This window comes from Tenrec ecaudatus, chromosome X, assembly GCF_050624435.1.
Source record: "Tenrec ecaudatus isolate mTenEca1 chromosome X, mTenEca1.hap1, whole genome shotgun sequence".
Taxonomy (NCBI): domain Eukaryota; kingdom Metazoa; phylum Chordata; class Mammalia; order Afrosoricida; family Tenrecidae; genus Tenrec; species Tenrec ecaudatus.
This window is the reverse complement of record NC_134548.1, coordinates 3878575-3896208: the sequence shown is the minus strand read 5'-3', so window position 1 is coordinate 3896208 and position 17634 is coordinate 3878575. Positions and strand designations below refer to the sequence as shown.

General features: G+C 46.2%; 1 pseudogene; it reads right to left on the bottom strand.

Moving 5' to 3' along the window:
• Positions 1 to 15534: 15534 nt before the first annotated feature.
• On the bottom strand, positions 15535 to 17004 carry LOC142434826 (melanoma antigen preferentially expressed in tumors pseudogene; annotated as a pseudogene).
• Positions 17005 to 17634: the final 630 nt, after the last annotated feature.

Genomic DNA, 17634 nt, shown 5'->3' with positions numbered 1-17634 from the left:
ATTTGGTAAATAACACATTGCGGAGCAGAAAATCGATGACCTCAAGTCTAAAACCCCACCTAATTCACATGCACAAAAATTATATCGAAACAGACTAAAACCAAATTACTTCTATGATCTGTTCATCTCTCCAAACTGTCACACATCTAAAGAGCCAATGTGACAACAAATGAATGTCTTATCACATTAATAAACTATGGGGGAACATAATAAAATTCCAAATTTATATTCTTAAAAATCAAAAAGCCAACCCTTAGCCTTATATTCTACTTTAACTCACATCAACCTTGTAGGACAGGAGAGACCTCCACCCAACCCCCCACCCCGCAACCCCAGGGCTCCCCATGACCTAAACCTTTGTGAGAGTAGACAGTCCGGATTCCAATGGGGGAGAAAACTGTGGGTTTCAAAGATCAACCTTCTAGATAACAGCCCAACACATAAGCCATTTAACCATTAGGGTTCCAAAATGTGGATCGTTACAACATTGCCAAACTGCTAGAAATCTTGGCCTATCCAAGTAGACAAGGATGCCCAAGAGAAGACACGACAGAGAGAAGCTGCAAAGACAGTGTGTGCAGAAAGATAGAGGGAGTGCCCAGCTCCCAACTCTATATCCTGCAAAGGAACTGTTTTCCGAGGTCTTAAATCTCGGCTGGAGATCAACTTGTCCTCTGTGGAGCACCTGGTGGGAGTGGTCCATAGAGCTCGGATTTATCTCTCCAGCAATTCCTTCACAATACCACTTGGAATAAGGCTCCCCAAATGACTTGATGTCTTGACATCCATGTTCCACTAATTTCAGAAGGTTCCCAGGTCAGGTTCCTTGGTTTCCAAGGACAAGTCTGAAGCTGCCTGCCCTCCTTAAGGGACTCAGCATCCTCTGTCTGCTGGACTCTCTTTCTTTCCATGCCATGTAGAAGAGAGATATCTAACAAGCAAGGGTTCACATGACAATGTCAAATACATCCTATAATCTTCACCTTTAAGTGGCCACTTTATCACAAAAGATAAACTAATCCTCATGAATCTAAACCCACACTATCCCCTATGTATAGGCAACATGAATGTCTTACAAATATAGTAGTAATCTAGAAGTAGAGGTTAGGATTGAGAAACCAAGGTCTAAAAAGATAATTACATGAACTGCCCATGTGTATGATAACTGCTTCATATCTCTCTTACAATTATTGGGAACAAAATGTACCGGGAGGAGCCTGCCAGCCTGCAGGGCCAGGCTTGGCTCCTGCATTACTTCTACAAGAGTACCACAGTACAGAGGACCTTGGGGACGCACCTAGCAACGCTGAGGAACAAGGAGTTCCAGAAGTGAGACTTTGCACAGTGGGAAAGTGTGAAGCAGCTGGCCTGCAGCACTTCCATGGAGACTGGGTTTTCACAAAAACAGCAAGGTGCTGACCTGGGAGCAGCAGCCCACAACAGGCTGCAAACATCTGAGCTCAGAGTCATTGAAACCACATCAGCTAAGTTCAGGTGGGTCGGGTTGGCTGACAGCCACTCCAGCAGACTTGGGAGGAATACATGCCTTGAGCCTGCTCTGAAAACACCACTCACATCCAGGGACTTTGCTGGTGCCACACAACGGCAGGTATGTCAGGTCAGTGTCCAAAAACACAGAGTGCCCTAAGGTGAGGGAATCAAAATAGTCAGCAAGCATCTGAGCACCTGGAAGGGGTCATCATTCAGGAAGAAGAGATTCAAGATGAGGTGTTGGAATTGATACAGACCGAGGAGTCAAGAGGTCGATATTGCAGGTAGCTTCTCCGCCTCGTCCTACCTATATGATCCATGCAATCTAGGATTATTCAGACAGTTGGCATGTGCTCAGGTAACCCATCTTGGGCAGGTAAGGAGCAAACCAGGTGAGGCTGTGCAGGTCCCATCTGCAGAGCAATCCCACCTCCCGGACAGAATCCAGTTGGCCACCATTCAGGATCTCCTGAATAATGGGAGGGTGTGTCAGACCACCTAGAAATGCCAGCTTCCTACAGCACAGGGTGGCAGGCCCTTTCTCTGCTTGGCCCTTTCAATGAAGAAGGTGAACAATTCATCTGGGATGCTTTTCTGAAAACACAGGTCTGTGAGCACGTCTATGGAAGCCAGAGCTGAGGCTTTGGAATACTTACCTGCTCTGGAATATTTACCTTTTGAATCTTAGTGCTAGGCTGGGTGGCCAGTGGATCATCTGATGAGGTCACAGAGGCAATGGATCAGGTTCCAGCCCACACATTCCAGAGTTGCTTTCAGTGTTGAGCCATAAATCCAGCACTTTAGGTTTGCATCTTGTACGTGGAATCTTCCTGGCAAGCAGGATATTAAGACCTTTAAGAACAGCCTTAAAGGTGTCCTGGTGAGAACACCCAGACAGGTGCAGGTCCAGGACACCACCATAGCTTTCACTGTCTGTCTGTGTTTCCATACAATAACTTCCTTGAACAAGTTTGGGAGAGGTGTACAGGCAGCCACTCCAAAGAGAAGGGCTGGGGCTTCATTCTGCAATACCCTTTGGATGGCCAGGTCCAGGGACCTGGGTAAATCCGTGCTGCTCATGATGAACAATCTACTTCCAGAACAATCAAGACCTGTGGATGGTAACATGGGTCTTCTCAGACATCCAGGAGAGGCAAGCTATAGGCCCCAGCCCTCCAAACTCTGGGTCCCTCCTTCATTAGCTCCTCAGAACTATTTATAGAGTTTTCATGATACACGCTGCTTCCACTAACTGTTGTCGAGGCTGACAAGTCTCACATTTCACTCTGGACTGTTCTCCAGACTCATGTTGGTCCAGGGGCTGGTGAAACAAAGATGGCTAGGGCAGATGGATAGCTGCTTCTTCACAGGTAGGATTGATGAATCTAAGCAACATAGGGAATATGCAGGGTCCTTTCACCACTTTGAAGAACTACAGGTCAGACGAGGACACTGATCTGACAACAAATTCCAGAACTTGCAGACAGCTTCTGTTTACATAGAGAAAATCAAACCCACTAGGAAAATGCCTCCCACTCATGGGATGCTGACCACAAGTCTCTTCGTGAAATGGTTTACATCACAGGAAACCTTGTCATCTGTGCTGACATCCTCATACTTTCCAGACTCCATGAGAATCCTTGCCCAGCCCCAATGAAAAACAACCCAGACCATCACACATTATGCACCCTGACACCAATTCAAGTCACTTCGAGAATATATAGGAAATGGAAAACAATAGGGCAAGGCATAAATCAACTGGAAATTGAAATCCCATAAGATGAGGGAATACAATTAGGCGCACACCCCACAGAAATAAGAGGACTACACGAGTGGATGTATGCTCTCCCATGTTCAATGCAGCACAGCTCACAATAGCAAAAAAAAACTGGGACAGGCCAACAGTGGTAGAATGGATAAGAAAATTATGGTACATATTCACATGGGTTTCTATGATTCAAAAAAAAAAAAAGACAGCATGGCATGTAAAATGACGTGGAAAGTCCTAAAACCCATTATGCTGTGTGCAATCAGTTCATCACAGGGATTTATATTGTAGAAATCCACTCCTATCAGGAGAAACACTAATTGGACAGATCTTAGACACTAATCCCTAAACAGAAGGGTACAAAATCAGCCTAAAAGCATGAAGCTTACATCCACACCCTTATACTCACTTTGTAAGAACCACCTGTAATGAAACTTCACATCATGTGGGGTGACTCCTCTGGGAGAATGGAAAGCAGAGAAGATCATCCTCTTGATGCCATACAACTTTAAGACAAGACTGTGGTAAAATCAACAGACCCTCCACAGAGATGAGAGGAGAACACTCATGGACAAATGAAGTTTAGATCAGGCAAGGGAGCTTGTAGATTTCAGAGCAGGCATTTATATGTGTTGTTGGATATGAATGGGGTTAAATAGGGAGGAGCACCCTCATAAAGGGAAGGGATGCTAAACAGCAACTCTTGGGACCTAAGGGGAGAGTAAACCCCATTCTATGGTCCTTGGTAGAAAATTTTGAGTAAGTTTTTTGTACAAACTTCACTGAACCACTCCATGTACTGATTCCTATGACCATCTAGAATCTAGCCTTGACGTTCCAGTGAACAAACTGAGCCCTACCTGAAAACTACCTGTAGCCTTTGGACTAAGGACTGAAATATCAGTTGTTGTATCCCAAGATGTGGCACATGGCTTAATCCAATGACATGGGACCCAGAATAACCATATACATAATGTTTCAATACTCACCTCGTATTGATCTGACATTTATGGATCTCAGAGACAAGGATCTACCCTTGTGATAATGAACAGGAAATTTTCTCCCAGCCCCCACTCCCTTGTTCAATATATGTAAAGCTCAGTCATTTAAGAATTTAATGTATACAAAGCAGCAACTTGCCTCATAATACCAGGAGGATGAGTGACACTGTTTTGATTTTGCTTTGGCTTGGTTTTGCCTTGTTTGTTTTGCTTGTTGCGTTGTTTGTTTTTATCATTTCCCACAAAAATGTTAACAGGACCACTAAGGTAAACCAGGGTCCTTCATATTCAGTGGACTAGCAGAAGATTCTTGATGCCCACTTAACTCAGGTCCTAATCCAACAACAGTGAGTTCCTATAGCATGGCCTTGCTCAGCAAGTGTCTCCATGAAGAACACTGATGATAAGTGTGTTGAAAACAGCAAATGGTTCCGAACTATCAATAGGAATAGTGTGGAGGTTGGATTGAAACAAGCAGCCATATAAGTAAGGTGTCATCTAAATTGACATGGATGAGGTACACTAGCATATGTGATGCATAGAAGACAATAAGAAAATTTAAATATGAAGGGAAGAAGTATCAGAGACTAAATTGGGAATATTCAATTTGTACAAGAATATGGAGCACAGTGGTAAACCAAACTCCATCTACAGATTATCTGGTCAGATGAAGCTCTGGAAGGTCCCCTCTGACCACAGGAGAGGGAAATTAACAGCTCTCCTAGGAAACAGAGATGATTCTGAACTTGATTATGGCGGATCTGTTGACCTCCGTCTGGACCTGACCTGAATTTGCTCCGGACTTAAGTCTCAATTGTTCCATGGAAGAAATTTATGCTCCAGCATTTTAATATTGCCGGTGGAAATTTCCTTCTTACTCTCTATCTTTATTGTTTGTTGATATTATTATTTCCTTCTCTTTTGTTTTTTGTTTTTTTGTGGTTCTGTCAGGTATTCCAGTTTATGGAGCACAGAAGGAGTGGATGCGCAGACACAATCAATGGTATCATCAGTGACGGGTGGAGAGGATAAAGGGAATGGGAGAGAAAACAGTAGGTTGAAGACGGAGCATTAGAACAGGTGGTGATGAAATATATGCAACTCTTTTAACGATGGAGGGATGTGGTATGTGACTTTTATATCAACAAGACTATAGTAGCAGACTTGGTTTGACAATGGCAGAGTGAATATTGTGTCGGTTATGCCTATTAGAAATGTAATACAGGCTAGATGCTTCCATGGATTATGTCTACCCAATTATTTTAATCAAGACCTCGCATGCCCCTTCTTTTCCCCTCTTTCCACTGGAGTTCACTGAATACCATGGAGGAAACGTCTATTGATTTGTGGTGAACAGTTGGAAATGTTATATGGCAGGACTTGTTTGGTCCTCTCACACTCGCTGAGCCCATCTGACCTGGGTCTGCCCGTGAGAAAATAGATTTTCACAGGGACAAAAAAGAGAGTTCATAAGTATTAGGCAGAGTACCACAACATTGCATGGGAGTACAGGTAAATGATTCCATGACCAGAGAAGACGCACTTGACTTGGTGTTTGCCCTCACAAAAGTAGTCTCGTATAATATTTGTGCTTTTGAGATTGACTAGGCACAAGGCCAGAAATTCTATCTGATCAACCACCCCAAGTGAAAATTGGAGGCCATCAGGAGAATTTGCAGTCTCATCAGACTAGAGGGATATTTACCCCCTGTTGTGTAGAGTCCCTAGTTGCTGGAACCACCTTTATGGCAGGGCTGTAGTATAGGGATTTAGTAAACATATATACATACACACACATATATATACATACACACACATATAAATATCCAAGCACATATATATATATATATCCAAAAATATATATGTATATCCAAACATATATTTATCCAAAAGGACAAAACTATATTGTATACCTGAGATTACTTTTGATGAATCCATGCAACTAATCGAATGTTTAAAACCTACACTCTGCACTCCTTTACAAAATGTCTTATAGTGTCTTAAACACATGGCTTTGTTGCACATTGAGCCTTGTGGAAGGGTTACCAAGTGTCATGGGTCAACATGTCTGTCCCAGGGTTCCCAGGGTTTGGGCAGTTTGGATGGGCAGCCTTTGTGATGAGGCTGGGTATCATGCCATCAGGTCCAGGGTGAGATTGACTGTGTAAGCCTAGGTGTTGGGAGGTAGTTTCCTCATGGACATATTATCCCCATGGATACGGATTCTATGAAACTCTCTGGCTTTGAGCTAGATTAATGCCTCAATAACTGCAGGTCTTTGAACTAGAGAAGTCACTTTCCCTAATTTTTATCCTCCATGGCCCTTCTATCTGATCTGCCCATCATGGAGTCATCAGCCTGAGGGCATATTTGAGTCCAGAGAAGTGTCCAGATGGAAATATGAGGCCCTAGAAAGGCTGTGACTGCCTCTGACTGGGACTGAAAAGGCTGCCAAATGGAAATCCCCAGAGAACTGAACCCATCTCACCCAGAAACTTACATGTAGAGACATGCACCCTAGGAAAGCAAACACACAAATTAAACCCTTGGTGTTAACAAAAAACATTTTTGTTTTTTGTTGTTGTAAAAAACAAACAAACAAACATAAAACTCTTCTATGTGGGATACAGAAGGATACTCCCCAAGTTGGTCCACGTATTTATTGTATGCCCAGCCTAGGACACTGCTTGCAGCACATGGAAAATCACTGTAGCACACCTGGAAGCAAGCTGATTAGAAGTATTCTCCTGAGGGCATTCAGCCATCTAGAGCAATCAGACTGTATAGTCTGCCCCACCCTAAGTAAGGCCCACTCCCTTCTGATCAGGATAGTGGATTGCTTTCCGTAAGGACAGCTTAGAATAGGTCATCAATTCAAGGGTGACCAAGGTTAGGCTGACATCTTGAATCTAGGGTCTGCCCATCTTGTCACATGTTTACCCCATAGTCCCTCCCCTTCCTATTACCTGTACCCCCTTAGCTCACCCCCTTCCTGTGACACATATGCCTACTGTACAGCCCCTTCCTGGGCCATATGTGGTCACCTGTAATCAGGGGGGCTTGCGTGCCCCTAACTATACACAGGGCTTGAACAGAAATAAAAGCTCCTCATGCTCTCTGCGTGGACCTGGCTGCTGAGATCATAACCGTCCAGGCGGTGAGCATGCTACTATGAAATATATCTGACGCCTTTATCTTCTCTCCTACTTTCCCTATTCTCTATGACTTTACTATCATCTTCATGTATTATCGCCATGCAATTGCACCTACAGACTCCCCACGATTGTCAGAGGTGGGTGATTCTGATACTTGTCTGCCACCCATGCCCCCACAGAACCTGTTATTTGGTCTCACAGTGAGTCTCAGTGGATCCCCACTCCCCCTGCTTGCCCACTGGCGAGAGAAGTTCCTCCGCACCTTGGTTCTCCGTTCCTAGTGTCTATTTCTACCCTGGGAATACCTGCTAGAGGGAAGATAGTGTGGATTGGGGCAGAATCCCTATGCCAGGGCACTATTACATGCAAGGCGCTCCTTCCCAAACAGAGGATCATGGCATAAGTCGTCCATGTGGATGCAGATTCCATCACAAACTTTGGGACAATTCCTGCAGGCAAAGCTGACTGCGGAACCTGATGGGCTGCAGGGTCAGCCTCAACACCCCCATCACCTCTTCAATGGAAACTCAGTGCAGAGCTCCTTGGGGGCCCACAGAGCAATGTAGAGTCAGTCGCAGGCAGTTGTACAAAGACAAACTTGCACCTTGGGACAGTGTGATCCAGCAGGTCCTGCAGAACAGCCCTGCACACTGGCTTTCCACAGACCATCAGCACTGGAGCTGACAGTAAGTAGGTGCTCAGGCAGGGACCACGTCATCAAGGTAGAGTCCTGGATGCCACAGACAGCTAAGTCCAGGTGTTGTGCAGAGCCTGTTCAACAGAGCAGGGAGGAATTCGTAGTTCGACCCTTTCCTGTGCGCACCACCGAACACCAGGGAACTTAGATGCCTGGTGCAAGGACATGAAAACAGGTGTTCGAATCATGGCCAACGAGTGTGCAATGAATTCGGCAGATAGTTTCCAAGGGGTATGAAAGCATCTGAGCACCTTGTGGATAAATTAATGGAAGAATTTGGTACAGTGAAGCAAGAGGTTTTGCATGTGATTCAGACTGAGGAGCTGAGAGTTGAATTGTACAAATAGCTTGTCCCCAACATTTTCTTGTCAGGGGAAGCCAGCCCCTAATACATCATTACAGGTCTGGTAGGCGCAACTGTACAGCGGTAATAAGTAAAGATCATAGTAAAGTTACAGAGAGCATGAGAGATAGAAGTGAAGTATTGAAATGAATGGAGTCATTCACGATTCATGGTAGCATGCTCACCTCAGCCCCGCTGATGGTTCACGTGGAGGGAGAGAGAGATCTTTAATGCTAGTCCAGGCCTTTTATCTTCTCTGGGGACATGCAAGCCCCCTAATTACAGGTGAGGACATACATCACTGGAAGGGGCTGTCCTATAGGTAATACAGTAATGAGGGGGTGGTCTAGGGACATACTAGCAATAGGAAGGGGAGGGATTGGGGTTATACATGTGACAAGATGGGCAGGTCCTAGGTTTAGGATGGCGGCTTAACTTTGACCTAATTCCCCAGATCTCCATAGGAACCATTATCAGTAGGGTGTAAGCCCCACCTACTGGAACCACATAGATGTCTGCAGGCGTCCATTGTCTTTAACAGCAGGGAGTGGGGCCTGCCATATAGTCTGGCAATTGCTCGCCCTCTGGGAGGAGGTCTGAGCATCTGGCCTCCCCCTACAAGTCCCCCTTTTACTTTACATATAAAATTCAAAAGCCACATGGGCGACATGGTTATTTTCTATACATTAAAAGCTGTCAAGGCAAAACTTCATGATCCAATTAATATAGCCAAAAATGCAGGCTTAATAGAAACATTTTGAATCCAGGCACTGGGGATAAAGACCCCTTATGCCCAACTGCTATTGGAGGAAGGTATGAGAGGGGCACAGCTATTGCATGAGTCCTCTCCTATCAGGAGAAACACCAATGAACAACATGTGTAGACAAACGTCCAAACAAAGGGGTACAGAATCTGCGAAAGGGCCATGAAGCACACGTCCCCACACTTATATGTATTTCATAAGAACCACCTGGAAAGAGACCGCACATTGGCTGGTGTCCCTCCTTGCAGTGTAGTGGTTATGCATTAGGCTGGGCATCCCCGTGGCCAGAAGTTCAAGCTCACCGGCAGCTCTGCAGGGAGAGAGGGGGAAATCAAGGTGGGAACCAGCAAGGATTCTCTTTGAGTCGGCATTGACTGAATGGCAGTGAGTTGTGTTTCAAGATGAAACCAGGACCCTGTTAAGAAATGCCTTTGGGGCTTGAAGGTGAACAAGCGGCCATCAAGCTCAGAAGCAAAAAAGCCCACATGGAAGAAGCACACCGGCCAGTGCGATCACGAGGTACCAAGGGACCAGGTATAAGGCATCATGCAAAAAAAAAAAAACACGATATAAATGTGTGTATGTATGTGTATATATGTGTATATGTATATGTATATATATACCATATTAAATGAAGGGGGAAGTGCAGAGTGGAGCCCCAAGGCCCAAGTGTCAGCCAATGGAGATCCCCTCATAGAGGCGTTTAGGAGAGGAGATGGGTTAATTAGGGTGCGAGTTAGTACAGATGAAGAACACAGCTTTCCCCCAGATCCTGGATGCTTCCTCCCCCCAACTACCATGATCCGAATTCTACCTTGCAGGGCTGGATAGGACAGAGGCTGTACACTGGTGCATACGAGGGTTGGAGGTACAGGGAATCCAGGGTGGATGATACCTTCAGGACCAAGGGTGTGAGGGGCGATGCTGGGAGAGTGGAGGGTGAGTGGGTTGGAAAGGGGGAACTGATTACAAGGATCCACATGTGACCTCTTCCCTGGGAGAGGGACAGCAGAGAAGGGGGGAAGGGAGACTCCGGATAGGGCAAGATATGACAAAATAACGAGGTATAAATTACCAAGGGCACATGAGGGAGGGGGGAAAGGGGAGGGAGGGGGAAAAAAAAAGAGGACCTGATGCAAGGGGCTTAAGTGGAGAGCAAATGCCTTGAGAATGTTTGGGGCAGGGAATGTATGGATGTGCTTTATACAATTGATGTATGTATATGTATGGATGGTGATAAGAGTTGTATGAATCCCTAATAAAATGTAAAAAAAGAAAAGAGAAAAAAATGATTGGGGCAAAGACTGTACAGATGTGCTTTATACAATTGATGTATGTATATGTATGAACTGTGATAAGAATTGTATGAGCCCCTAATAAATTGTTAAAAAAGAAATGCCTTTGGGTGTCGGTACCCACAAAGTCCAAAGACAGAGCTAAAGAATCACCTACGAATGTTTAAGGTGAAGGGACTGAAGAAGGGCTTAGGCTGCTACAAGGAAAGGGAAAATGTAAGCCTTCGGTTACACAATTAAATTATCTATCGACACAGAAATGACAGACGTTGTTAGGGCACATTGTTAAAAGATAGAGGGATGATGCAAATTTTCTCCTCTGCCGGCTCTTATAACCAATATTCCTTGTGATGTCACAAGCCCCGCAGCAACATTCCAGGGTACTCCCCTCCCCAAGAGCTCATCAGGGCGATGACAGGATCAGAGGCTTAGTATCCCAGCCTCAGTCCTGTCACACCTGGCTTACGTCTCATCTAGGCTCACCACATTATAGAGCATCACACAGGTGCTAAAACCTGACATTAATAAAGTAAAATAAAGCAGGCCCACTGGCCAAGGACTTTGTCCCCACTCGCAATCACCCTGAGGGACAGAGAACTGTTTCCTGGATGTCCATAGGGGCGGAGGTCATCCACAGCCGGTCCAGTTTGCTATCATTAGTGTTCATCACATCTGCTCCTGAGATGGCCTTGACCTTCAGGGGATTGTGGATGGGTTTTCTTTTCTTCACCTTCAATTTGAACTTCTATTTGAGCAACCGATGGCAGCTCTCACAGTGGGTCCCGGCTTTGTTTTTGACTCCTGAGAAGGAGCGTCTCCAACGTCTCCTCTAGATTAGAGCTCAGATTCTCAGCTTCACTTGGGAGGAGGCTGTAGATGACAGGGAAAACCCAAATCCATTTGCTGAGTAACCTCTTCCATTAAGCCTCACCGAATTCCTTGGGAGCAGTAAGCAAGGAAGCAGATAATCCCACCCTCTGGCAAAGTGAATTGGAAAAGTGAATTACTTCCACCCTTCTCCATCCGCTCCAGGGAGTTGTCTCTTAGGGACTGGCCTGGGTGTGTCGTTGAAGGACACACTATCCATGGAGGTTGCGTGGTCCAGAGCAGGGTTTGGCAAACGTTTGAGATGGAAGAGCCAATATAGGCCGTCACAACAATTACAAAATTATTCCAGTGTCATGAAGGTATTTTAACAAATACTCATTTTTGAATATTAAACTGTAAATAAAGCTAGCATAGTTTCATTTACAATTTCACTGCAGTCAGACTGTAGAAGTCTTGTGCTGACTGACGGGCTTGGAAGGTCCACTATGGAAATTGCTTCTAACGCCGCCGCGTGTCCTTATGTGAGCGCAGTCTCCGCTTTCTCAATTGGAGAAGTGGATGGTTTTGAGATTTTGAAGGCTCCAACTTTTTTAAAAATCATTTTTGGGGGGGCTTGTACAGCTCTTATCACAATCCGTACATGCATTTCCTGTGTCAAGCACATTAGATGCCATCAAAACTTGAATCTTTGGTGTCAGCTCTTTTTCCCCCTCCATCCTCAGCCCTCCCTCATGCACCCTTGATAATTTATAAATTATTTTTTCATGTCTTACATTGACCAATGTCTCTGTTCACCCATTTTTCTGTTGTCCGTCCCGTGGGAGGGGGTTATATGTAGATCATTGTGATGGGTTCCCCCTTTTGCCCCTCCCCCGCACCTCACACTTAGCCTCGTTTTATCACTATCATTGTTGGTCCTGAGGGGTTTCTCTGTCCTGGATTCCCTGTGTTTCCAACTCTTATCTGTACCCATGCCCATGCTCTGATCCAGCTGGATTTGTAAGGTAGAATTGGGGTCATGATAGTCGTGGGGGGGAGGAAGCATTAGAGAACTAGAGGAAAGTTGTATGTTTCACGGGTGCTATACTGCATTCTGAATAGCTCATCTTTCTCGTGACCCCTCTGTAAGAGGATGTCCAATTGTCTACAGATGGGCTTTGGGTCTCCACTCCAAATTTCCCCTTGGTCACACTGTTATATTTTGTTCTGGGTCCTTGAGGCCGGATTCCTGACCCTATTGTGATCACACAGACTGGTCTGCTTCTCAGCTAGATGGCCAGAAACCTCCAACCCTTGAATACAAGCTCAATAGAGCACAATGGACCATATATCCCAAACTGACATCCGTACATAAATACCACCTACCTTGAGTCAGGATCCTAATAAGTTGATAGATGTAATGAGCCATTACCCCTAAGGGAGTTATTAGGACACCTTATGTACCCTGAACATGTACCGAGGTATGAAAGAGATAGAACGAGAATTGTGCACCATAATGTTGGCCTTGTTTATGTAGGGTCAGTAAATCCACATGTTCACAATACAATATACAATGCACTCAACTACACATAAAATGCAGGCAAGCATGTCTTATATTGCGTAGGGTCATTTTGCAAGAAAAAAAATTGCCACGTCCAGCTTTCAACAACACAGATGATTCTCTCCCAGTTTGGCTGGGTAGAAAGAATTATTTAGGGGACTGGCTGTACGGAATGGCTTTCTCTCTGTTGGCATTGTGTCAGCGTCTTTGTCTCCATTCAGTGTTTAAGGCCTGGCATTCTACCTTCTGCTCCCTACAGTGGGTCAAGTGCAAAATGTTTCCAAAGTGTGAGGGTACTCAGGTGTATCATCTGCCCCATTTAAGGTGTAAACAAGTTCAGGCTGAGCAGGTGGCAGCTGCAATCCAGCCACCTCTTGGGCATACCCTTGCTGCACCACTACAACCCATCAACAACAGGAAGTGGGGGCACAGCAATATCAAAGGAACTGAGTGTGCATCCTAACCAATCGTGGATAGCCATGAGAAACAGGAACATTCCTAAACACTTATGTCCTCATGTGAAATTTGTACATGAAACAAGAGAAAGTTGTGGGAACAAGGAATAGTGCATGATTTATACCCAGGAAAGATGGGACAAAAGGACAAGCCTATCTGGAGGGGATAGAGGAGCTGATTTCAAAGGGTTCAAGAGGAGGTTTTCAACGTGTTTGTGGTGAAATTGTACTGTTGCTTGATATAATGGAAATATGTAGTGTTTGTGTAAATATATATATATACCCATTAAGAGCTCCTAATTTTATATATATATATATGTGATTTAATAAATAGGGCCAGAGAACTCCTTATAGGCTTGGATGGTGAGACTTTGACTTACATTTGTGGACATGTTTTCAGGAAGGAGTGGTCCCTCCAAAAGGACGTTGAAAAAGGAAGGTCCTTCACCCGATGGATTGACAGTGGCTGCACCGGTGGCCTCAAGTGAACAAATAGCTGTGCGGGTGACCCAGGCCTATGCACTGGTTCCTGTTGTGCATCGGGTCCGTGTGTGTTGGAGCTGCCTCACTGGCACTAAACAGCAGCCATGTGCTCGATAACAATTTACAATGTGCTCTGAGAGATACCAGTGCTAGTCACATCCATTAGTCACCCACCTCTGACAATCGTGGGGAGGAGGAGCCTGTAGGTGCAATTGCATGGCGATAATACTTGAAGATGATAAGTAAAGTCATAGAGAATAGGGAAGGGAGGAGAGAAAATAAAGGCGTCAGATTTCATGGTAGCATGCTCACCACCTGGATGGTCATGATCTAAGCAGCCAGGTCCATGCAGAGAGCATGAGGAGCTTTAATTTCTGTTCAAGCCCTGTGTATAGTTAGGGGAATGCAAGCCCCCTTGATTAGAGGTGACCACATACGTCCCAGGAAGGGGCTGTACAGTAGGCATATGTGTCACAGGAAGGGGGTAAGGTAAGGGTGTACAGGTAATAGGAAAGGGGGGGTACACATGTGACAAGATGGGTGGAGCCTAGAATAAAGATGTCAGCCTAATCTTGGAACCAACAGCCCTCATGAGTTGAAGGACTTCCAGTATATTAACTTGAGTTGAACTGAGTCCTTTGTACTTCTGTTTGGATTAGCTTTTATATTCCGTCATACTGTAAAACCCTACAGACACACATAATCATGTGTCCTGGGTTTTCTTTCTCTAGAGAATCCTGGCTAACCCAGGATGTGTAGAATTCCTGAGCTAGTACACTCTGGTGTGCGTTACCCGTGTGGGAATTCCGTTGTTCCGCTACAGACACAGGATTGGGACATTAGGTAGACTCTCCAGCCCGTCTCTTTGGCACATCGCTACTTTTCAGGCGGTCCCTGACAAGTGCTATGTCAGACATACCTTCTCTACATGGGATGACTCATTCCCTCTGTCCATGTGGTGGAGTCATGATTCTCCGTGATTTCACAGATGTGTGAAGTTCTGGGGCTCTGAGTCTTCACGGATGACATCAAGACCTGGGCCCCATTCTCTGTGCCTGTTTCTCATGAGTAGACCACGCACAGGCTGCTCTGCACACAAACACTCGTGAATGTACATGAAGCAAAAGTAGGAATTCTTAGGTTCTGTCATCTTCCTACAGGAGAAAGAAACACCACAATGCAATGCTTTGGAAATAGACGTTTATTGTACCCTATTGCAAGTGGTAGGAAGAAGAAGTGCAGGCACGGTGGTGGGCAGTGGGTTTCTCTCTCAGAAGGTGGGGGAAAGTCTTGCTGAGATGCCACCTCAGGAGCCTGCAGTACTAGAAGACCTCCACTTTTCCTGACCTCTCTGTTACGTCCTTCTTGCATGTGCCCCGGGCAGGGGCCTTGGTTTACATGGATACACTGTGCTCTTGGCTGTTGGATCTTGATGGGGATCCCCATGGCCCTTGCCTGATGGTTGATCGACCTTTGCATCCCTTGTCGACTATGGATGGAAGGCAACCAAGGGTGGACTCCAGTCATGCAGGTCACATCAGATATATTCTTTAAGACATGCCCCGAACGTCCCTCTATTCCTAGCAAACATGACCTAATCCTCAGGGACCCAACCAGAACCTCACGAATATAGGAAATACTAGTCTTTCAAAAATGACACTGAGATACAGAAGCCGAAGGTAGGGCTGAATTGACCAAGAGGAGGCTTGTGGCATTAACTGTCCAGATGAACACAGATTACATCACAAACTTTGTGACACAGTCTGTACGTAAATCCTACTGAGTGGGGCCTGTTCGGTGGCAGGCTCAGCCTCAGCTCCTCCATCACCTCTTCAAGTGCACCCTGCTGCAGAGTTCCTTGGGGGCCCACGTAGCAATGCAGAGGGACGGGAAGCTGGAGAAAGGTAAACTTGCACCTTGGGACAGTGTGAACCAGCAGGTCCTGCAGGACAGCCATGGACACTGGGTTTCCACAGAGCTTCAAGGTTCTCAGCTGAGAGCAGGCACTCAGAGCAGGCAGCATGTCTCGGAGGTCAGAATCCTGGATGCCACTGTCAGCTAAGTCCAGGTGAACCAAGGTGGCTGAGACCCTGGTCAGCAGAACAGAGAGGAATGCATAACTGAGGCCTCCCCTTAGTACGCCACTGAAATCCAGGGACGTTAGCTGGCTGGTGCAGGGACACGAGCACAGGTAGGTCAAGTCGTCATCCAACAGCATGCAGTGACTCAGGCACAGCGTCTCCAAGGGGGTCTGCAAGCATCTGAGCAGCCGGTGGAGGCGGTTATTGAAGAAAACGACAGAGTTCAAGATGAGGCGCTGGAGCTGAGGGAGCCTGAGGAGCTGAGAGGTAAATTGGTCAAGTAGCTTCTCCACCTCGTCCTCCTCCCTGGGGAGTGTGCAATACAGGCTGCATCCAGAGAGAAAGAGTGTCTGTAGCTGGACCATCCGGGCCAGGTAAGGAGCCAGCCAGGTGAGGCTGCGCAGGTCCCATCTGCCATGCACTTCCACCTCCTGCACAGAGTCCAGAGGCACCATTTCCAGGAGCTTCCCAATGACAGGAAGTTGCGGTGCATCCCCAACAAACTCCACCTTCCTACAGCACAGGAGAAGCACATCCTGCCTCTGCTTGACTCTTTCAATAATGAAAGTGAGGAATTCACCTGGGAGTCCTTCCTGAAAGCACAGGTCTATGAGCACCTGCACAGCGGTCAGGTGCTGAGGCTGCTCCACCAGCACGGATTTGTCCCCCTTGTGAGCCTGAATTCTAGGCCGGGTGACCTCTGACTCTCCTGCTGAGGTCACAGACGCACTAGACTGGGTCCCTGCCCACACATTCCAGAAGTTGGTGCCGGTATTCATGCGTAAATCCAGTACTTTCAGTTTGCATCTCCTGGGTCGAAAATTGTGGGCAAGCAAGATATCCAGCCCATCCAGTGCAGCCTTTAAGATGTCGTGGGGAGACTTACACCCCTCCAATAGAGTCCCCAGGGGGAGGCCCACCAAGGGCCAGACCTGGATCATGGCCTTCACCGTCTCTCTGTGTCCCCCGAGAACAGCTGCCATAAACAAGGGGGGCAAGAGTTCTCGCGGCAGCCAGTCCACAGCATCAATGGCTGAGACCTCATCTTGCAACACGCTCTGGATGGCCAGGTCCAGGAGCCTGGGTGGGCTCCTGCTGCTCATGCTGATCAATCCGCTCCAAGAGCGATCCTGTGAATGAAAAGGGGGTGTTGCTCAGAACTCTTTGAGAGCCAAGCTGGTTGTCCCAGCCCTCCAAATATGGAGCCCCCTCCCCATCAGCTACTAAAGAAATGTGTTCTCTTACAGTGCTAGTGACTGGCCAGACCTAGGTCAGGGGCTCAGATTTCGGAATAGTTTCGTCTCCTGCATCAAATTGCCAACAGGTTTTTGCATGGAAGACGGGGAAGCTTATGTGGACGAATCAAAGCTAAGTAGCGTGTATGGTGTTTACTTTCTCAAGCCCACAATCCCGCAGATCAGATGGAAGGCCCAGACGTAGCACAAAGTAAGCGAGTACTTACACATGGGCAAGAAGACCCCACTACTTTGCAGCTCTTGGATCCTGGTAACAGAAGTCTATCTCAGCTTTCTCATTAGGCGAACCTCTCTGCCCTCACTTTCTAAACATCTGTTTTGGGAAGAGTGCAACAAAGACGCAGACTCGATTTGCAGATTTATGACAATTTGGCCAGACATACAGACAATAGAAATAAGTCTTGTTTTTGTTTGGAAACCGTGGGTTATTTTGAAGAGATGAGGGTTTACACCTGACATCCTCCATCCTATGTTCAG